The sequence below is a fragment of the Arachis stenosperma genome, chromosome 3 (assembly GCF_014773155.1).
Source record: "Arachis stenosperma cultivar V10309 chromosome 3, arast.V10309.gnm1.PFL2, whole genome shotgun sequence".
NCBI classification, from domain to species: Eukaryota; Viridiplantae; Streptophyta; class Magnoliopsida; order Fabales; family Fabaceae; genus Arachis; species Arachis stenosperma.
The window spans coordinates 133,302,644-133,325,721 of NC_080379.1; the positions used below are offsets into that span (position 1 = coordinate 133,302,644).

A 23,078-nucleotide genomic window follows, 5' to 3' on the forward strand; every position below is an offset into this window, starting at 1 on the left:
GTAAGGTTTATTACTTGGACGACCCAGTACACTTGCTGGTTAGTTGAACGGAGTTGTGACCACACATAGTAAAGAGCTATTATCTCGAATTAAATTTCATACAAGTACAAAGAGTACGAATCACAATTTCGTCCACCAAGTTTTTAGCGCCGTTGCCGGGGATTGTTTGAGTTTGGATAACTGACGGTTCATCTTGTTGCTCAAATTAGGTAATTTTCTTTTCAAAATTTTTCAAAAATTTTTTATTTATTTTTGTTTTTCTAAATAATATTTTTCGAAAAAAAAAATTAATAAAATCATAAAAATAAAAAATATTTTATGTTTCTTGTTTGAGTCTTGAGTCAATTATTAAGTTTAGTGTCAATTGCATGCTTTGAAAAAAATTTTTTCTTGCATTTTTCGAAAAATTCATGCATTTATAGTGTTCTTCATGATCTTCAAGTTGTTCTTGGTAAGTCCTCTTATTTGATCTTGATGTTTCTTGTTTTGTGTTTTTCATATGCATTTTTTTGCTTGTTAGAGTCCATGCATTAAAGATTTCTAAGTTTGGTGTCTTACATATTTTCTTTGCATAAAAAATTTTTCAAAAATATGTTCTTGATGTTCATCATGATCTTCAAAGTGTTCTTAGTGTTCATCTTGACATTCATAGTATTCTTGCATGCATCATGTGTTTTGATCCAAAATTTTTAAGTTTTGGGTTATAATTGTGTTTTTCTCTCATCATAAAAAAATTCAAAAAATCAAAAAAATATCTTTTCCTTATTTTTCTCATACTTTTCGAAAATTTGAGTTGACTTAGTCAAAAAATTTTCAAAATTAGTTGTTTCTTACAAGTCAAGTCAAATTTCAATTTTAAAAATCTTATCTTTTCAAAATCTTTTTCAAAAATCATATCTTTTTAATTTTTTTTGCTATTTTTAGAAAATTCAAAAATATTTTTCAAAAAAAAATCTTTTTCTTATCTTTATATCATATTTTCGAAATTACACTAACAATTAATGTGATTGATTCAAAAATTTGAAGTTTGTTACTTTCTTGTTAAGAAAGGTTCAATCTTTAAGTTCTAGAATCTTATCTTGAAGTTTCTTGTTAGTGAAGTAATTAATTTTAAATTTTAAAAATTAAATCTTTTTCAACCATATCTTTTTATCATATCTTATCTTATCTTTTTATCATATCTTTTTCAAAATTTTATCTTTTTCAAAAATTTGATTTCAAAATATCTTATCTAACTTCTTATCTTCTTATCTTTTCAATTTGACTTTAATATCTTTTTCAACTAACTATTTGACTTTTTGTTTGTTTCCTATCTTTTTCAAAACCACCTAACTACTTTTCCCTCTTTAATTTTCGAAAATATCTCATCCCTTTTTCAAAAATTCTTTTTAATTAATTAATTGTTTTAATTTTAATTCTATCTTACCTTTTATTTTCGAAAATCATTTAACTTCTTTTCAAATTTATTTTCGAAATTTCTTCCCTCTCCCATTCTTCCATTTATTTATTTATTTACTAACACTTCTCTTCATCTCTCCTCTTCTCAGATCACTACCTCTATCCTTATCCATTCTTCTTCACTCTTCTCCCCTTTCTTCTTCTACTAACAACCAGGATCCTCTTTACTGTGACATAGAGGATTCCTCTTTCTTTTCTTGTTCTCTTCTTCCCTATATGAGCAGGAACAAGGAAAAAGACACTCTTGTTGAAGCTGATCCAGAACCTGAAAGGACTCTGAAGAGAAAACTAAGAGAAGCTAAATTACAACAATCTAAAGGTAACCTTTCAGAAATTTTCGAACAAGAGAAGGAGATGGCAGCCGAACCCAACAACAATAATGCAAGGAGGATGCTTGGTGACTTCACAAAACCAACGTCCAAATTTGATGGAAGAAGCATCTCCATTCCTACCATTGGAGCCAACAATTTTGAGCTTAAGCCTCAACTAGTTGCTTTAATGCAACAGAACTGTAAGTTTTATGGACTTCCATCTGAAGATCCTTACCAGTTTTTAACTGAGTTCTTGCAGATTTGTGAGACTGTTAAGACAAATGGAGTAGATCATGAAGTCTACAGGTTCATGCTTTTCCCTTTTGCTGTAAGAGACAGAGCTAGAACATGGTTGAACTCACAACCTAAAGATAGCCTGGACTCCTGGGATAAGCTGGTCACGGCCTTCTTGGATAAATTCTTTCCTCCTCAAAAGCTGAGCAAGCTTAGAGTGGATGTTCAAACCTTCAAGCGAAAAGATGGTGAATCCCTCTATGAAGCTTGGGAAAGATACAAGCAGATGACCAAAAAGTGTTATTCTGACATGTTTTTAGAATGGACCATATTAGATATATTCTATTATGGTCTATCTGAATTTTCCAAGATGTCATTGGACCATTCTGCAGGTGGATCTATTCACCTAAAGAAAACGCCTGAAAAGGCTCAAGAACTTATTGACATGGTTGCAAATAACCAATTCATGTACACTTCTGAGAGGAATTCCGTGAATAGTGGGACGCCTCAGAGGAAGGGAGTTCTTGAAATTGATACTCTGAATGCCATATTGGCTCAGAACAAAGTGTTGACTCAGCAAGTCAACATGATCTCTCAAAGTCTGAATGGATGGCAAAATGCATCCAACAGTACTAAAGAGGCAGCTTCTGAAGAAGCTTATGATCCTAAGAACCCTGCAATGGCATAGGTTCATTACATAGGTAAACCTTATGGAAACACCTATAACTCATCATGGAGAAATCATCCAAATTTCTCATGGAAGGATCAACAAAAGCCTCAACAAGGCTTTAACAATGGTGGAAGAAATAGGCTCAGTAATAAGAAGCCTTTTCCATCATCTTCTCAGCAACAGACAGAAAATTCTGAACAGAGCCCCTCTAATTTAGCAAACTTAGTCTCTGATCTGTCAAAAGCCACTTTAAGTTTTATGAGTGAAACAAGGTCCTCCATTAGAAATCTGGAGGCACAAGTGGGCCAGCTGAGTAAGAAAGTCATTGAAACTCCTTCCAGTATTCTCCCAAGCAATACAGAAGAGAATCCAAAAGGAGATTGCAAGGCCATTGAAGTAATCAATATGGCCGAATGCACAAGGGAGGAGAAGGACGAAAATCCTAGTGAGAAAGACCTCCTGGGACGTCTCTCAAACAAGAAGGAGTTTCCCATTGAAGACCTAAAGGAATCTGAGGCTCATATAGAGACCATAGAGATTCCACTAAATCTCCTTCTGCCATTCATGAGCTATGAAGACTATTCTTTCTCAAAAGAGGATCAAGATGTAACTGGAGAGCAAGTTGCTCAATATCTAGGAGCTATCATGAAGTTGAATGCCAAGTTGTTTGGTAATGAGACTTGAGAAGGTGAACCCCCCTTGCTCATTAGTGAACTAGATACATGGATTCAGAAAACTTTACCTCAAAAGAGACAAGATCCTGGTAAATTCTTAATACCCTGTACCATAGGCACCATGACCTTTAACAAGGCTCTGTGTGACCTGGGGTCAGGCATAAATCTTATGCCACTCTCTGTAATGGAGAAACTGGGGATCATTGAGGTACATCCTGCCTTATTCTCACTTCAATTGGCAGACAAGTCAGTAAGACAAGCTTATGGATTAGTAGAGGACGTGTTAGTAAAGGTTGAAGGCCTTTACATCCCTGCTGATTTCATAATCTTAGACACTAGGAAGGAAAAAGATGAATGCATCATCCTTGGAAGACCCTTCCTAGCCACAGCAGAAGCTGTGATTGATGTTAGCAGAGGAGAATTAGTCCTTCAATTGAATGGGGACAACCTTGTATTTAAAGCTCAAGGACCTTCCTCTGCAACCATGGAGAGGAAGCATGAAAAGCTTCTCTCAGTACAGAGTCAAAAAGAGCCCCCACAGTCAAACTCTAAGTTTGGTGTTGGGAGGCCACAACCAAACTCTAAGTTTGGTGTTGAGAAGCCCCCTCATTCAAACTCTAAGTTTGGTGTTGGGAGGCCCTCATCATGCTCTGAATATCTGTGAGGCTCCATGAGAGCCCACTGTCAAGCTAATGACACTAAAGAAGCGCTTGTTGGGAGGCAACCCAATTTTTATATATCTAATTTTAATTTTATTTTATTGTTATTTTGTGTTTTATTAGATTCATGATCATGTGGAGTCACGAAAAAAATACTAAAATTAAAAATAGAATCAAAAATAGCAGAAGAAAAATCACACCTTGGAGGAAGGACTTACTGGCGTTTAAACGCCAGTAAGGTGTATCTGGCTGGCGTTCAACGCCAGAACAAAGCATGTTTCTGGTGTTGAACGCCAGAAACAAGCAACATCCTGGCGTTTGAACGCCAGGAATGTGCCTTGAGGAAAGCTGGCGCTGAACGCCAGTAACAAGCATGGAACTGGCATTCAACACCAGAAACATGCTACACATGGGCGTTGAACGCCCAGAGTGTGCATCACTTCGGCGTTTAAACGCCAGAATGGTGTGCAAAGGCATTTTACATGCCTAATTGGTGCAGGGATGTAATTCCTTGACACCTCAGGATCTGTGGACCCCACAGGATCCCCACCTAACATATTCTCCCCTCTTCTCAACATTCATTCTCTCTTTCCAATAAACACACTTCCCAACAACTTCAATCTCTCTTCCCAATTACCCCCTCTACCACTCACATCCATCCACTCTTCCCCATAAACCCCACCCACCTTCAAAATTCAAAAATCTTTTCCCACCCAAACCCACCCTAAATGACCGAAACTACACCCACTCCCCTCCCTATATATACCCTTCCATTCTACTTCATTTTCACACAACACAAACCCCCTCTTCTACACCTTGGCCAAAACACCTTCCCTCACTCTCCTCCATATTTTCTTCTTCTTCTTCTTCTCTTCTTTCTTCTCTTGCTCGAGGGCGAGCAATATTTTAAGTTTGGTGTGGTAAAAGCATAAGCTTTTTGTTTTTCCATTACCATCAATGGAACCTAAGGCCGGAGAATCCTATAGAAAAGGAAAAGGGAAGACAAAAGCTTCCACCTCCGAGTCATGGGAGATGGAAAGATTCATCTCCAAAAGCCATCAAGACCACTTCTATGATGTTGTGACAAAGAAGAAGGTGATCCCTGAGGTCCCTTTCAAACTCAAGAAAAATGAGTATCCGGAGATCCGACATGAAATCCAAAGAAGAGGTTGGGAAGTCCTAACCAACCCCATGCAACAAGTCGGAATCTTAATGGTTCAAGAGTTCTATGCCAATGCATGGATCACTAGGAACCATGATCAAAGTGTGAATTCGAGTCCAAAGAATTATCTCACAATGGTTCGGGGGAAATACTTAGATTTTAGTCCGGAAAATGTGAGGTTGGCATTCCACTTGCCCATGATGCAAGGAGATGAATGCCCCTACACTAGAAGGGTCAACTTTAATCAAAGGTTGGACGAAGTCCTTATGGACATATGTGTGGAAGGAGCTCAATGGAAAAGAGACTCCAAAGGCAAGCCGGTTCAACTAAGAAGACTGGACCTCAAGCCTGTGGCTAGAGGGTGGTTAGAGTTCATTCAACGCTCCATCATCCCCACTAGCAACCGATCTAAAGTTACTGTGGATCAGGCCATCATGATTCATAGCATCATGATTGGAGAGGAAGTAGAAGTTCATGAAGTCATCTCTCATGAATTCTACAAAATAGCCAAAAAGTCCTCCACCATGGCAAGACTAGCTTTTCCTCATCTTATTTTCCATCTATGTTACTCAGCTGGAGTTATCATAGAAGGAGACATCCTCATTGAAGAGGATAAGCCCATCACCAAAAAGAGGATGGAGCAAGCAAGAGAGACCCTCCACGGATCTCAAGAGATGCATGAGGAAGCTCATCATCAAGAAATCCCTGAGATGCCTCAAGGGATGCACTTTCCTCCCAACAACTATTGGGAACAACTCAACACTTTCCTAGAAGATTTGAGCTACAATGTGGAACAATTAAGGGTGGAACATCAAGAGCACTCCATCATTCTCCATGAAATAAGAGAAGATCAAAGAGCAATGAGGGAGGAGCAACAAAGGCAAGGAAGGGACATAGAGGAGCTTAAGGACATTGTTGGTCCTTCAAGAAGAAGACGCCACTAAGGTGGATTCATTCCTTGTTCTTACTTTTCTGCTGTTCGGTTTTTATATTATATGTTTATCTATGTTTTGTGTCTCTACTTCATGATCATTAGTGTTTAGTAACTATGTCTTAAAGTTATGAATAATTCCATTAATCCTTCACCTTTCTTAAATGAAAAATGTTTTTAATTCAAAACAACAAGAAGTACATGAATTTTGAATTTATCCTTGAATTTAGTTTAATTATATTGATGTGGTGACAATACTTTTTATTTTCTGAATGAATGCTTAAACAGTGCATATTTTTTGACCTTGTTGTTTATGAATGTTAAAACTGTTGGCTCTTGAAAGAATGATAAACAAAGAGAAATGTTATTGATGATCTGAAAAATCATAAAATTGATTCTTGAAGCAAGAAAAAGCAGTGAATAGCAAAAGCTTGCGAAAAAAAAATAGAAAGAAAAAGAAAAAGCAAGCAGAAAAAGCCAATAGCCCTTAAAACCAAAAGACAAGGGTAAAAAGGATCCAAGGCTTTGAGCATCAATGGATAGGAGGGCCCAAGGAAATAAAATCCAGGCCTAAGCCGCTAAATCAAGCTGTCCCTAACCATGTGCTTGTGTCATGAAGGTCCAAGTGAAAAGCTTGAGACTGAGTGGTTAAAGTCGTGATCCAAAGCAAAAAGAGTGTGCTTAAGAGCTCTGGACACCTCTAACTGGGGACTCTAGCAAAGTTGAGTCACAATCTGAAAAGGTTCACCCAGTCATGTCTCTGTGGCATTTATGTATCCAGTGGTAATACTGGAAAACAAAGTGCTTAGGGCCACGGCCAAGACTCATAAAAGTTGCTGTGTTCAAGAATCAACATACTTAACTAGGAGAATCAATAACACTATCCGAAATTCTAAGTTCCTAAAGAAGCCAATCATTCTAAACTTCAAAGGAGAAAGTGAGATGCCAAAACTGTTCAGAAGCAAAAAGCTACAAGTCCCGCTCATCTAATTAGAATTAATATTCGTTGATATTTTGGAATTTATAGTATATTCTCTTCTTTTTTCGAAAATTAATTAAAATATTTTGAAAACATTTTTGAAAAACACTAATTGATTTTCGAAAACAAAAGTGGGAAAGAAGTAAAGTGATTTTTGAAAAAGATTTTGAAATTAGAAATTAAAAAGATTTGATTGAAAACTATTTTGAAAAAGATGTAGTTAAGAAGATATGATTGGTTTTAAAAAGATGTGATTGAAAAGATATGATTTGAAAGCAATTTTTAAAAAAGATTTGATTTGAAAACAATTTTAAAAGATTTGATTTTGAAAGTTAATGACTTGCCTAACAAGAAAAGATATGATTCAAACATTTAAACCTTTCTCAACAGAAAAGGCAATATACTAGAGATGTTCAATCAAATCATTAATTGTTAGTAAGTATCTTTGAAAAAGGAAAGAAATTGATTTTTGAAAACATTTGATTGAAAAGATATGATTTGAAAAAGATTTGATTTTGAAAAACTTTGAAAAAAATTGATTTGAAAACAAAATCTTCCCCTAGCACCATCCTGGCGTTAAACGCCCAGAATGGTATCCATTCTGGCGTTTAACGCCCAAAATGCACCCTTTTTGGGCGTTAAACGCCCAACCAGGTACCCTGGCTGGCGTTTAAACGCCAGTCTGCCTTCTTCACTGGGCATTTTTGAATGCCTAGCTTTTTCTGTATAATTCCTCTGCAGTATGTTCTGAATCTTCAATTCTCTGTATTATTGACTTGAAAAGACACAAAATAAAAAATATTTTTGGATTTTTAATAATCAAAATGCAACAAGAATCAAATAACAATGCATGCAAGACACTAAACTTAGCAGTTTGTATACTACTGACACTATATGAGACACATAAACACTCAAGTCAAAAGAATTCAAAGATCAGAGTAAGAAATCATCAAGAATTACTTGAAGATGCTTAAAACATATGAATGAATGCATGCAATTGACACCAAACTTAAAATGAGACACTAGACTCAAGCAAGAAATATTTTTGGTTTTTATGATTTTCTAATTTTTTTTTTTTGTGTTTTTCGAAAATTAAGTGAAAACATCAAAATTCTTAATGAAAATTTCAGGAATCAGTGCAATGCTAGTCTAAGACTCCGGTCCAGGAATTAGACATGGCTTCACAACCAGCCAAGCTTTCAAAGAAAGCTTCGGTCCAAAACACTAGACATGGCCAAAGGCCAGCCAAGCCTTAGCAGATCACTGCTCCAAAAGCAAGATCAACAAGCTCTTGTGATGATAAGTTGAAACCTCGGTCCAATGAAATTAGACATGGCTTTACAGCCAGCCAGATTTCAACAAATCATCATGAAACTCTAGAATTCATCTTCAAGAATTTCGAAAAAAAATAAATGCCTAATCTAAGCAACAAGATGAACCGTCAGTTGTCCATACACAAGAACAATCCCCGGCAACGGCGCCAAAAACTTGGTGCTCAATACCATGGCATAAACACAACTTCGCACAACTAACCAGCAAGTGCACTGGGTCGTCCAAGTAATAAACCTTACGCGAGTAAGGGTCGATCCCACGGAGATTGGTGGTATGAAGCAAGCTATGGTCATCTTGTAAATCTCAGTCAGGCAGACTCAAATGGGTATGGTGATGAACGAAAATAACATAAAAGATAAAGATAGAGATACTTATGTATATCATTGGTGAGAGCTTCAGATAAGCGAATGAAGATGCCTTCCCTTCCGTCTCTCTGCTTTCCTAATGTCTTCATCCAATCCTTCTTACTTCTTTCCATGGCAAGCTTGTGTAGGGTTTCACCGTTGTCAATGGCTACCTCCCATCCTCTCAGTGAAAGCTAATGCTCACGCACTCTGTCACAGTACGGCCAATCACCGGTTGGTTCCCTCCCCTACTGGAATAGAATCCCTCTTTTGCGTCTGTCACTAACGGCCAGCAGGTTACAAGTTTGAAGCACGTCACAGTCATTCAATCATTGAATCCTACTCAGAATACCACAGACAAGGTTAGACCTTCCGGATTCTCTTGAATGCCGCCATCAGTTCTTGCCTATACCACGAAGACTCCGATTAAAGAATCCAAGAGATATTCACTAAGCCTCAAATGCTTGTAGAACAAGAATGGTTGTCAGTCACCTTGCTCATAGGTGAGAATGATGATGAGTGTCACAGATCATCACATTCATCAAGTTGAAGAACAAGTGATATCTTGGTAAAAGAACAAGCGGAATTGAATGGAAGAACAATAGTAATTGCATTAATACTCGAGGTACAGCAGAGCTCCACACCTTAATCTATGGTGTGTAGAAACTCCACCGTTGAAAATACATAAGAACAAGGTCTAGGCATGGCCGAATGGCCAGCCTCCCAAAGTGAGTTCAATCATCAAAACATGATCGAAAGACTTTCTATGATCTAAGAACTAGATGTCCAAAGATTCCTAAAAAATACAATAGTAAAAGGTCCTACTTATAGAAAACTAGTAGCCTAGGGTGTACAGAGATGAGTAAATGACATAAAAATCCACTTCCGGGCCCACTTGGTGTGTGCTTGGGCTGAGCAATGAAGCATTTTCGTGTAGAGACTCTTCTTGGAGTTAAACGCCAGCTTTTATGCCAGTTTGGGCGTTTTAACTCCCATTTAGGTGCCAGTTCCGGCGTTTAACGCTGGAATTTCTTGAGGTGACTTTGAACGCCGGTTTGGGCCATCAAATCTTGGGCAAAGTATGGACTATCATATATTGCTGGAAAGCCCAGGATGTCTACTTTCCAACGCCGTTGAGAGCGCGCCAATTGGGCTTCTGTAGCTCCAGAAAATCCACTTCGAGTGCAGGGAGGTCAGAATCCAACAGCATCTGCAGTCCTTTTCAGTCTCTGAATCAGATTTTTGCTCAGGTCCCTCAATTTCAGCCAGAAAATACCTGAAATCACAGAAAAACACACAAACTCATAGTAAAGTCCAGAAAAGTGAATTTTAACTAAAAACTAATAAAAATATACTAAGAACTCAACTAAAACTACTAAAAACATACTAAAAACAATGCCAAAAAGCGTACAAATTATCCGCTCATCACAACACCAAACTTAAATTGTTGCTTGTCCCTAAGCAACTAAAGATCAAATAAGATAAAAAGAAGAGAATATGCAATGAACTCCAAAAACATCTATGAAGATCAGTATTAATTAGATGAGCGGGGCTTTTAGCTTTTTGCCTCTGAATAGTTTTGGCATCTCACTTTATCCCTTGGAACTCATAATGATTGGCTTCTTTAGGAACTCAGAATCCAGATAGTGTTATTGATTCTCTTAGTTAAGTATGATGATTCTTGAACACAGCTACTTTATTGAGTCTTGGCTGTGGCCCAAAGCACTCTGTCTTCCAGTATTACCACCGGATACATACATGCCACAGACACATAATTGGGTGAACCTTTTCAGATTGTGACTCAGCTTTGCTAAAGTCCCCAACTAGAGGTGTCCAGGGTTCTTAAGCACACTCTTATTGCCTTGGATCACAACTCTTTTTCTTTCTTTTTCTTTCTTTTTCTATATTTTTTTCGGTTTTTTTTTTTTTGCTTCTCCTCTTTTTTTTTTCATTGCTTTTTCTTGCTTCAAGAATCATTTTTATGATTTTTCAGATTCTCAGTAACATGTCTCCTTTTTCATCATTCTTTCAAGAGCCAACATTCATGAACCACAAATTCAAAAGACATATGCACTGTTCAAGCATACATTCAGAGAACAAAAGTGTTGCCACCACATCAAAATAATTAAACTGTTATAAAATTCAAAATTCATGCAATTCTTTTCCTTTTCAATTAAGCACGTTTTTATTTAAGAAAGGTGATGGATTCATAGGACATTCATAACTTTAAGGCATAGACACTAAGACACTAATGATCATAAGACACAAACATGGATAAACATAAGCACTAAAATTCGAAAAACAGAAGAATAAAGAACAAGGAAATCAAGGAACGGGTCCACCTTAGTGATGGCGGCTCTTCCTTCCTCTTGAAGGTCCTATGGAGTGCTTGAGCTCCTCAATGTCTCTTCCTTGCCTTTGTTGCTCCTCTATCATGATTCTTTGATCTTCTCTTATTTCATGGAGGAGAATGGAGTGTTCTTGGTGCTCCACCCTTAGTTGGTAATGGGCTTATCCTCATCAATGGTGATGTCTCCCTCTATGTCAACTCCAACTGAATAACAGAGGTGACACATGAGGTGAGGGAAGGCTAACCTTGCTAAGGTAGAGGACTTATCCGCTACCTTGTAGAGTTCTTGGGCTATAACCTCATGAACTTCCACTTCTTCTCCAATCATGATGCTATGGATCATGATGGCCCGGTCTAAAGTAACTTCGGACCGGTTGCTAGTGGGAATGATTGAGCGTTGGATAAACTCCAACCATCCTCTAGCCACTGGTTTGAGGTCATGCCTTCTCAATTGAATCGGCTTGCCTCTTGAATCTCTCTTCCATTGTGCGCCCTCTTCACATATGATTGTGAGGACTTGGTCCAACCTTTGATCAAAGTTGACCCTTCTTGTGTAAGGATGTTCATCTCCTTGCATCATAGGCAAGTTGAACGCCACCCTCACACTTTCCGGACTAAAATCCAAGTATTTCCCCCGAACCATAGTAAGATAATTCTTTGGATCCGGGTTCATACTTTGATCATGGCTCTTGGTGATCCATGCATTGGCATAGAACTCTTGAACCATCAAGATTCCAACTTGTTGAATGGGGTTGGTAAGTACTTCCCAACCTCTTCTTTGGATCTCATGGCGGATCTCCGGATATTCACCCTTTTTGAGTGAAAAGGGGACCTCGGGGATCACCTTCTTCAAGGCCACAACTTCATAAAAGTGGTCTTGATGCACCCTTGAAATGAACCTATCCATCTCCCATGACTCGGAGGTGGAAGCTTTTGCCTTCCCTTTCCTCTTTCTAGAGGTTTCTCCGGCCTTGGATGCCATAATGGTTATGGAAAAACAAAAAAGCAATGCTTTTACCACACCAAACTTAAAATGTTTGCTCGTCCTCGAGCAAAAGAAGAAAGAAGAGAGTAGATGAAGAAGAAATGAGGAAGAGGGAGATGGTGGTGTTATGGTTGTGGGAAAATGAAGGGTTTAAGAAGGGTTTATATAGGAGAGAGGGGAGAAGAGGTTCGGCCATTATGGGTGGGTTTGGGAGGGAAAGTGGTTTGAATTTGAAGGGTGAGGTTGGTGGGGTTTTATGAAGGATGGATGTGAGTGGTGAAGAGAAAGATGGGATTTGATAGGTGAAGGGTGTTTGGGGAAGAGGTGTTGAGGTGTTTGGTGAATGGGGGAAGAAGAGAGAGAGTGGTGGTGGGGTCCTGTGGGGTCCACAGATCCTGTGGTGTCAAGGAAAAGTCATCCCTGCACCAAATGTTGCTCAAAATCACGTTTTGAGGCATTTCTGGCGTTAAACGCCGGGCTGATGCCCATTCCTGGTGTTTAACGCCAGGTTCTTACCCTTTTCTGGCGTTTAACGCCAGTCTGGTGCCCCTTTCTGGCGTTAAACGCCCAGAATGGTGCCAGACTGGGCGTTAAACGCCCAACTGCTAGGTTTACTGGCGTTTGAACGCCAGCAACATCTTCCTCCAGGGTGTGCTGTTTTTCTTCCTGTTTTTCATTTTGTTTTTGCTTTTTTAATGGATTTTGTGACTTCTTATGATCATCAACCTACAAAAAACGTAATATAACAAAAGAAACTATATAAATTATAATCATTGGGTTGCCTCCCAACAAGCGCTTCTTTAATGTCAGTAGCTTGACAGAGAGCTCTCATGGAGCCTCACAGATACTCAGAGCAATGTTGGAACCTCCCAACACCAAACTTAGAGTTTGAATGTGGGGGTTCAACACCAAACTTAGAGTTTGGTTGTGGCCTCCCAACACCAAACTTAGAGTTTGACTGTGGGGGCTCTTCTTGACTCTGATTTGAGAGAAGCTCTTCATGCTTCATCTCTATGGTGACAGAGGGATATCCTTGAGCCTTAAACACAAAGGATTCTCCATTCACTTGAATGATCAGTTCACCTCCATCAACATCAATCACAGCCTTTGCTGTGGCTAGGAAGGGTCTGCCAAGGATGATGGTTTCATCCATGCACTTCCCAGTCTCTAGGACTATGAAATCAGTAGGGATGTAATGGTCTTCAATCTTAACCAAAACATTCTCTACAAGTCCATAAGCTTGTTTTCTTGAGTTGTCTGCCATCTCTAGTGAGATTTTTGCAGCTTGTACCTCAAAGATCCTTAGCTTCTCCATTACTGAGAGAGGCATGAGGTTTACACTTGACCCTAAGTCACACAGAGCCTTCTTGAAGGTCATGGTGCCCATGGTACAGGGTATTGAAAACTTCCCAGGATCTAGTTTCTTTTGAGGTAATTTCTGCCTAGACAAGTCATCCAGTTCTTTGGTGAGCAAAGGGGGTTCATCCTCCCAAGTCTCATTTCCAAATAACTTGTCATTTAGCTTCATGATTGCTCCAAGGTATTTAGCAACTTGCTCTTCAGTGACATACTCATCCTCTTCAGAGGAAGAATACTCATCAGAGCTCATGAAAGGCAGAAGTAAGTCCAATGGAATCTCTATGGTCTCATGTTGAGTCTCAGATTCCCATGGTTCCTCATTGGGGAACTCATTGGAGGCTAGTGCACGCCCATTGAGGTCTTCCTCAGTGGCGTTCACTTCCTCCCCTTCCTCTCCAAATTCGGCCATATTGATGGCTTTGCACTCTCCTTTTGGATTTTCTTCTGTGTTGCTTGGAAGAGTACTTGGAGGGAGTTCAGTAACTTTCTTGCTCAGCTGTCCCACTTGTCCTTCCAAATTCCTAATGGAAGACCTTGTTTCAGTCATGAAACTTTGAGTGGTTTTGATTAGATCAGAGACCATGGTTGCTAAGTCAGAGGGGTTCGCTTAGAATTCTCTGTCTGTTGCTGAGAAGATGATGGAAAAGGTTTGCCATTGTTAAACCTGTTTCTTCCACCATTATTATTGAAACCTTGTTGAGGTCTCTCTTGATTCTTCCATGAGAGATTTAGGTGATTTCTCCATGAAGAATTATAGGTGTTTCCATAGGGTTCTCCTAGGTAATTCACCTCTTCCATTGAAGGGTTCTCAGGATCATAAGCTTCTTCCTCAGATGAAGCCTCCTTAGTACTGCTTGGTGCATTTTGCATTCCAGACAGATTTGAGAAATCAAATTGACTTGTTGAGTCAATATCTTGTTCTGAGCCAATATGGCATTCAGAGCATCAATCTCAAGAACTCCTTTCTTCTGACTTGTCCCATTGTTCACAGGATTCCTTTCAGAAGTGTACATGAATTGGTTATTTGCAACCATTTCAATGAGCTCTTGAGCCTCTGTAGGCGTCTTCTTCAGATGAAGAGATCCTCCAGCAGAGCTATCCAAAGACATCTTGGATAGTTCAGAGAGACCATCATAGAAAATACCTATGATGCTCCATTCAGAAAGCATGTCAGAAGGACATTTTCTGATTAATTGTTTGTATCTTTCCCAAGCTTCATATAGGGATTCTCCATCCTTCTGTCTGAAAGTTTGGACTTCCACTCTAAGCTTGCTCCATCTTTGAGGTGGAAAGAACTTGCCAAGAAGGCATTGACTAGCTTTTCCCAAGAGTCCAGGCTTTCTTTAGGTTGAGAGTCCAACCATATCCTAGCTCTGTCTCTTACAGCAAAAGGGAATAGCATCAGTCTATAGACCTCAGGGTCTACCCCATTAGTCTTGACTGTGTCACAGATTTGCAAGAATTCAGCTAAGAACTGATGAGGATCTTCCATTGGAAGTCCATGGAACTTGCAATTCTGTTGCATTAGAGAAACTAATTGAGGCTTAAGCTCAAAGTTGTTTGCTCCAATGGCAGGGATAGAGATGCTTCTCCCATAAAAATCAGGAGTAGGTGCAGTAAAGTCACCCAGCACCTTCCTTGCATTATTTGCATTATTGTTGTTTTCGGCTGCCATGTCTTCTTCTTCTTTGAAGAATTCGGTCAGGTCCTCTAAAGAGAGTTGTGCTTTGGCTTCTCTTAGTTTTCTCTTCAAGGTCCTTTTGGGTTCAGGGTCAGCTTCAACAAGAATGCCTTTGTCTCTGCTCCTGCTCATATGAAAGAGAAGAGAGCAAGAAAATGTGGAGTCCTCTATGTCACAGTATAGAGATTCCTTGAGGTGTCAGAGGAAAAGAGAAATAGAAAGAAGAAGGAGAAGAAGAATTCGAACTTTACTTAGATAAGGTTCGAATTGTGAATTAAGAAGGAGTGGTACTCCATAAATAGAAGGATGTGAGGAGGAGGGAAGTAATTTTTCGAAAATTAATTAAAATATTTTGAAAACATTTTTGAAAAACACTAATTGATTTTCGAAAACAAAAGTGGGAAAGAAGTAAAGTGATTTTTGAAAAAGATTTTGAAATTAGAAATTAAAAAGATTTGATTGAAACTATTTTGAAAAAGATGTAGTTAAGAAGATATGATTGGTTTTAAAAAGATGTGATTGAAAAGATATGATTTGAAAGCAATTTTTAAAAAAGATTTGATTTGAAAACAATTTTAAAAGATTTGATTTTGAAAGTTAATGACTTGCCTAACAAGAAAAGATATGATTCAAACATTTAAACCTTTCTCAACAGAAAAGGCAATATACTAGAGATGTTCAATCAAATCATTAATTGTTAGTAAGTATCTTTGAAAAAGGAAAGAAATTGATTTTTGAAAACATTTGATTGAAAAGATATGATTTGAAAAAGATTTGATTTTGAAAAACTTTGAAAAAAATTGATTTGAAAACAAAATCTTCCCCCTAGCACCATCCTGGCGTTAAACGCCCAGAATGGTATCCATTCTGGCGTTTAACGCCCAAAATGCACCCTTTTTGGGCGTTAAACGCCCAACCAGGTACCCTGGCTAGCGTTTAAACGCCAGTCTGCCTTCTTCACTGGGCATTTTTGAATGCCTAGCTTTTTCTGTATAATTCCTCTGCAGTATGTTCTGAATCTTCAATTCTCTGTATTATTGACTTGAAAAGACACAAAATAAAAAATATTTTTGGATTTTTAATAATCAAAATGCAACAAGAATCAAATAACAATGCATGCAAGACACTAAACTTAGCAGTTTGTATACTACTGACACTATATGAGACACATAAACACTCAAGTCAAAAGAATTCAAAGATCAGAGTAAGAAATCATCAAGAATTACTTGAAGATGCTTAAAACATATGAATGAATGCATGCAATTGACACCAAACTTAAAATGAGACACTAGACTCAAGCAAGAAATATTTTGGTTTTTATGATTTTCTAATTTTTTTTTGTGTTTTTCGAAAATTAAGTGAAAACATCAAAATTCTTAATGAAAATTTCAGGAATCAGTGCAATGCTAGTCTAAGACTCCGGTCCAGGAATTAGACATGGCTTCACAACCAGCCAAGCTTTCAAAGAAAGCTTCGGTCCAAAACACTAGACATGGCCAAAGGCCAGCCAAGCCTTAGCAGATCACTGCTCCAAAAGCAAGATCAACAAGCTCTTGTGATGATAAGTTGAAACCTCGGTCCAATGAAATTAGACATGGCTTTACAGCCAGCCAGATTTCAACAAATCATCATGAAACTCTAGAATTCATCTTCAAGAATTTCGAAAAAAAATAAATGCCTAATCTAAGCAACAAGATGAACCGTCAGTTGTCCATACACAAGAACAATCCCCGGCAACGGCGCCAAAACTTGGTGCTCAATACCATGGCATAAACACAACTTCGCACAACTAACCAGCAAGTGCACTGGGTCGTCCAGTAATAAACCTTACGCGAGTAAGGGTCGATCCCACGGAGATTGGTGGTATGAAGCAAGCTATGGTCATCTTGTAAATCTCAGTCAGGCAGACTCAAATGGGTATGGTGATGAACGAAAATAACATAAAAGATAAAGATAGAGATACTTATGTATATCATTGGTGAGAGCTTCAGATAAGCGAATGAAGATGCCTTCCCTTCCGTCTCTCTGCTTTCCTAATGTCTTCATCCAATCCTTCTTACTCCTTTCCATGGCAAGCTTGTGTAGGGTTTCACCGTTGTCAATGGCTACCTCCCATCCTCTCAGTGAAAGCTAATGCTCACGCACTCTGTCACAGTACGGCCAATCACCGGTTGGTTCCCTCCCCTACTGGAATAGAATCCCTCTTTTGCGTCTGTCACTAACGGCCAGCAGGTTACAAGTTTGAAGCACGTCACAGTCATTCAATCATTGAATCCTACTCAGAATACCACAGACAAGGTTAGACCTTCCGGATTCTCTTGAATGCCGCCATCAGTTCTTGCCTATACCACGAAGACTCCGATTAAAGAATCCAAGAGATATTCACTAAGCCTCAAATGCTTGTAGAACAAGAATGGTTGTCAGTCACCTTGCTCATAGGTGAGAATGATGATGAGTGTCACAGATCATCACATTTATCAAGTTGAAGAACAAGTGATATCTTGGTAAAAGAACAAGCGGAATTGAATGGAAGAACAATAGTAATTGCATTAATACTCGAGGTACAGCAGAGCTCCACACCTTAATCTATGGTGTGTAGAAACTCCACCGTTGAAAATACATAAGAACAAGGTCTAGGCATGGCCGAATGGCCAGCCTCCCAAAGTGAGTTCAATCATCAAAACATGATCGAAAGACTTTCTATGATCTAAGAACTAGATGTCCAAAGATTCCTAAAAAATACAATAGTAAAAGGTCCTACTTATAGAAAACTAGTAGCCTAGGGTGTACAGAGATGAGTAAATGACATAAAAATCCACTTCCGGCCCCTTGGTGTGTGCTTGGGCTGAGCAATGAAGCATTTTCGTGTAGAGACTCTTCTTGGAGTTAAACGCCAGCTTTTATGCCAGTTTGGGCGTTTTAACTCCCATTTAGGTGCCAGTTCCGGCGTTTAACGCTGGAATTTCTTGAGGTGACTTTGAACGCCGGTTTGGGCCATCAAATCTTGGGCAAAGTATGGACTATCATATATTGCTGGAAAGCCCAGGATGTCTACTTTCCAACGCCGTTGAGAGCGCGCCAATTGGGCTTCTGTAGCTCCAGAAAATCCACTTCGAGTGCAGGGAGGTCAGAATCCAACAGCATCTGCAGTCCTTTTCAGTCTCTGAATCAGATTTTTGCTCAGGTCCCTCAATTTCAGCCAGAAAATACCTGAAATCACAGAAAAACACACAAACTCATAGTAAAGTCCAGAAAGTGAATTTTAACTAAAAACTAATAAAAATATACTAAGAACTCAACTAAAACTACTAAAACATACTAAAAACAATGCCAAAAAGCGTACAATTATCCGCTCATCACAACACCAAACTTAAATTGTTGCTTGTCCCTAAGCAACTAAAGATCAAATAAGATAAAAAGAAGAGAATATGCAATGAACTCCAAAAACATCTATGAAGATCAGTATTAATTAGATGAGCGGGGCTTTTAGCTTTTGCCTCTGAATAGTTTTGGCATCTCACTTTATCCCTTGGAACTCATAATGATTGGCTTCTTTAGGAACTCAGAATCCAGATAGTGTTATTGATTCTCTTAGTTAAGTATGATGATTCTTGAACACAGCTACTTTATTGAGTCTTGGCTGTGGCCCAAAGCACTCTGTCTTCCAGTATTACCACCGGATACATACATGCCACAGACACATAATTGGGTGAACCTTTTCAGATTGTGACTCAGCTTTGCTAAAGTCCCCAACTAGAGGTGTCCAGGGTTCTTAAGCACACTCTTATTGCCTTGGATCACAACTCTTTTTCTTTCTTTTTCTTTCTTTTTCTATATTTTTTTCGGTTTTTTTTTTTTGCTTCTCCTCTTTTTTTTTTCACTGCTTTTTCTTGCTTCAAGAATCATTTTTATGATTTTTCAGATTCTCAGTAACATGTCTCCTTTTTCATCATTCTTTCAAGAGCCAACATTCATGAACCACAAATTCAAAAGACATATGCACTGTTCAAGCATACATTCAGAGAACAAAAGTGTTGCCACCACATCAAAATAATTAAACTGTTATAAAATTCAAAATTCATGCAATTCTTTTCCTTTTCAATTAAGCACGTTTTTATTTAAGAAAGGTGATGGATTCATAGGACATTCATAACTTTAAGGCATAGACACTAAGACACTAATGATCATAAGACACAAACATGGATAAACATAAGCACTAAAATTCGAAAAACAGAAGAATAAAGAACAAGGAAATCAAGGAACGGGTCCACCTTAGTGATGGCGGCTCTTCCTTCCTCTTGAAGGTCCTATGGAGTGCTTGAGCTCCTCAATGTCTCTTCCTTGCCTTTGTTGCTCCTCTCTCATGATTTTTTGATCTTCTCTTATTTCATGGAGGAGAATGGAGTGTTCTTGGTGCTCCACCCTTAGTTGGTAATGGGCTTATCCTCATCAATGGTGATGTCTCCCTCTATGTCAACTCCAACTGAATAACAGAGGTGACACATGAGGTGAGGGAAGGCTAACCTTGCTAAGGTAGAGGACTTATCCGCTACCTTGTAGAGTTCTTGGGCTATAACCTCATGAACTTCCACTTCTTCTCCAATCATGATGCTATGGATCATGATGGCCCGGTCTAAAGTAACTTCGGACCGGTTGCTAGTGGGAATGATTGAGCGTTGGATAAACTCCAACCATCCTCTAGCCACTGGTTTTAGGTCATGCCTTCTCAATTGAACCGGCTTGCCTCTTGAATCTCTCTTCCATTGTGCGCCCTCTTCACATATGATTGTGAGGACTTGGTCCAACCTTTGATCAAAGTTGACCCTTCTTGTGTAAGGATGTTCATCTCCTTGCATCATAGGCAAGTTGAACGCCACCCTCACACTTTCCGGACTAAAATCCAAGTATTTCCCCCGAACCATAGTAAGATAATTCTTTGGATCCGGGTTCATACTTTGATCATGGCTCTTGGTGATCCATGCATTGGCATAGAACTCTTGAACCATCAAGATTCCAACTTGTTGAATGGGGTTGGTAAGTACTTCCCAACCTCTTCTTTGGATCTCATGGCGGATCTCCGGATATTCACCCTTTTTGAGTGAAAAGGGACCTCGGGGATCACCTTCTTCAAGGCCACAACTTCATAAAAGTGGTCTTGATGCACCCTTGAAATGAACCTATCCATCTCCCATGACTCGGAGGTGGAAGCTTTTGCCTTCCCTTTCCTCTTTCTAGAGGTTTCTCCGGCCTTGGATGCCATAATGGTTATGAAAAACAAAAAGCAATGCTTTTACCACACCAAACTTAAAATGTTTGCTCGTCCTCGAGCAAAAGAAGAAAGAAGAGAGTAGATGAAGAAGAAATGAGGAAGAGGGAGATGTGGTGTTATGGTTGTGGGAAAATGAAGGGTTTAAGAAGGGTTTATATAGGAGAGAGGGAGAAGAGGTTCGGCCATTATGGGTGGGTTTGGGAGGGAAGTGGTTTGAATTTGAAGGGTGAGGTTGGTGGGGTTTTATGAAGGATGGATGTGAGTGGTGAAGAGAAAGATGGGATTTGATAGGTGAAGGGTGTTTGGGGAAGAGGTGTTGAGGTGTTTGGTGAATGGGGGAAGAAGAGAGAGTGGTGGTGGGGTCCTGTGGGGTCCACAGATCCTGTGGTGTCAAGGAAAAGTCATCCCTGCACCAAATGTTGCTCAAAATCACGTTTTGAGGCATTTCTGGCGTTAAACGCCGGGCTGATGCCCATTCCTGGCGTTTAACGCCAGGTTCTTACCCTTTTCTGGCGTTTAACGCCAGTCTGGTGCCCCTTTCTGGCGTTAAACGCCCAGAATGGTGCCAGACTGGGCGTTAAACGCCCAACTGCTAGGTTTACTGGCGTTTGAACGCCAGCAACATCTTCCTCCAGGGTGTGCTGTTTTTCTTCCTGTTTTTCATTTTGTTTTTGCTTTTTTAATGGATTTTGTGACTTCTTATGATCATCAACCTACAAAAACGTAATATAACAAAGAAACTATATAAATTATAATCATTGGGTTGCCTCCCAACAAGCGCTTCTTTAATGTCATAGCTTGACAGAGAGCTCTCATGGAGCCTCACAGATACTCAGAGCAATGTTGGAACCTCCCAACACCAAACTTAGAGTTTGAATGTGGGGGTTCAACACCAAACTTAGAGTTTGGTTGTGGCCTCCCAACACCAAACTTAGAGTTTGACTGTGGGGGCTCTTCTTGACTCTGATTTGAGAGAAGCTCTTCATGCTTCATCTCTATGGTGACAGAGGGATATCCTTGAGCCTTAAACACAAAGGATTCTCCATTCACTTGAATGATCAGTTCACCTCCATCAACATCAATCACAGCCTTTGCTGTGGCTAGGAAGGGTCTGCCAAGGATGATGGTTTCATCCATGCACTTCCCAGTCTCTAGGACTATGAAATCAGTAGGGATGTAATGGTCTTCAATCTTAACCAAAACATTCTCTACAAGTCCATAAGCTTGTTTTCTTGAGTTGTCTGCCATCTCTAGTGAGATTTTTGCAGCTTGTACCTCAAAGATCCTTAGCTTCTCCATTACTGAGAGAGGCATGAGGTTTACACTTGACCCTAAGTCACACAGAGCCTTCTTGAAGGTCATGGTGCCCATGGTACAGGGTATTGAAAACTTCCCAGGATCTAGTTTCTTTTGAGGTAATTTCTGCCTAGACAAGTCATCCAGTTCTTTGGTGAGCAAAGGGGGTTCATCCTCCCAAGTCTCATTTCCAAATAACTTGTCATTTAGCTTCATGATTGCTCCAAGGTATTTAGCAACTTGCTCTTCAGTGACATACTCATCCTCTTCAGAGGAAGAATACTCATCAGAGCTCATGAAAGGCAGAAGTAAGTCCAATGGAATCTCTATGGTCTCATGTTGAGTCTCAGATTCCCATGGTTCCTCATTGGGGAACTCATTGGAGGCTAGTGCACGCCCATTGAGGTCTTCCTCAGTGGCGTTCACTTCCTCCCCTTCCTCTCCAAATTCGGCCATATTGATGGCTTTGCACTCTCCTTTTGGATTTTCTTCTGTGTTGCTTGGAAGAGTACTTGGAGGGAGTTCAGTAACTTTCTTGCTCAGCTGTCCCACTTGTCCTTCCAAATTCCTAATGGAAGACCTTGTTTCAGTCATGAAACTTTGAGTGGTTTTGATTAGATCAGAGACCATGGTTGCTAAGTCAGAGGGTTCTGCTTAGAATTCTCTGTCTGTTGCTGAGAAGATGATGGAAAAGGTTTGCCATTGTTAAACCTGTTTCTTCCACCATTATTATTGAAACCTTGTTGAGGTCTCTCTTGATTCTTCCATGAGAGATTTAGGTGATTTCTCCATGAAGAATTATAGGTGTTTCCATAGGGTTCTCCTAGGTAATTCACCTCTTCCATTGAAGGGTTCTCAGGATCATAAGCTTCTTCCTCAGATGAAGCCTCCTTAGTACTGCTTGGTGCATTTTGCATTCCAGACAGATTTTGAGAAATCAAATTGACTTGTTGAGTCAATATCTTGTTCTGAGCCAATATGGCATTCAGAGCATCAATCTCAAGAACTCCTTTCTTCTGACTTGTCCCATTGTTCACAGGATTCCTTTCAGAAGTGTACATGAATTGGTTATTTGCAACCATTTCAATGAGCTCTTGAGCCTCTGTAGGCGTCTTCTTCAGATGAAGAGATCCTCCAGCAGAGCTATCCAAAGACATCTTGGATAGTTCAGAGAGACCATCATAGAAAATACCTATGATGCTCCATTCAGAAAGCATGTCAGAAGGACATTTTCTGATTAATTGTTTGTATCTTTCCCAAGCTTCATATAGGGATTCTCCATCCTTCTGTCTGAAAGTTTGGACTTCCACTCTAAGCTTGCTCCATCTTTGAGGTGGAAAGAACTTTGCCAAGAAGGCATTGACTAGCTTTTCCCAAGAGTCCA

At 39.3% G+C, this 23,078-nt stretch overlaps 2 non-coding genes across 2 annotated transcripts; both read left to right on the top strand.

Annotated features, from left to right (window-relative positions):
- Positions 1–14,611: 14,611 nt before the first annotated feature.
- On the top strand, positions 14,612–14,719 carry LOC130970967 (small nucleolar RNA R71). Its single transcript, XR_009082208.1, has one exon. It is a non-coding gene; the product is annotated as a small nucleolar RNA R71 (small nucleolar RNA).
- An 8,186-nt stretch (positions 14,720–22,905) lies between these two features.
- On the top strand, positions 22,906–23,013 carry LOC130970968 (small nucleolar RNA R71). Its single transcript, XR_009082209.1, has one exon. It is a non-coding gene; the product is annotated as a small nucleolar RNA R71 (small nucleolar RNA).
- The last annotated feature ends 65 nt before the right edge of the window (positions 23,014–23,078 follow it).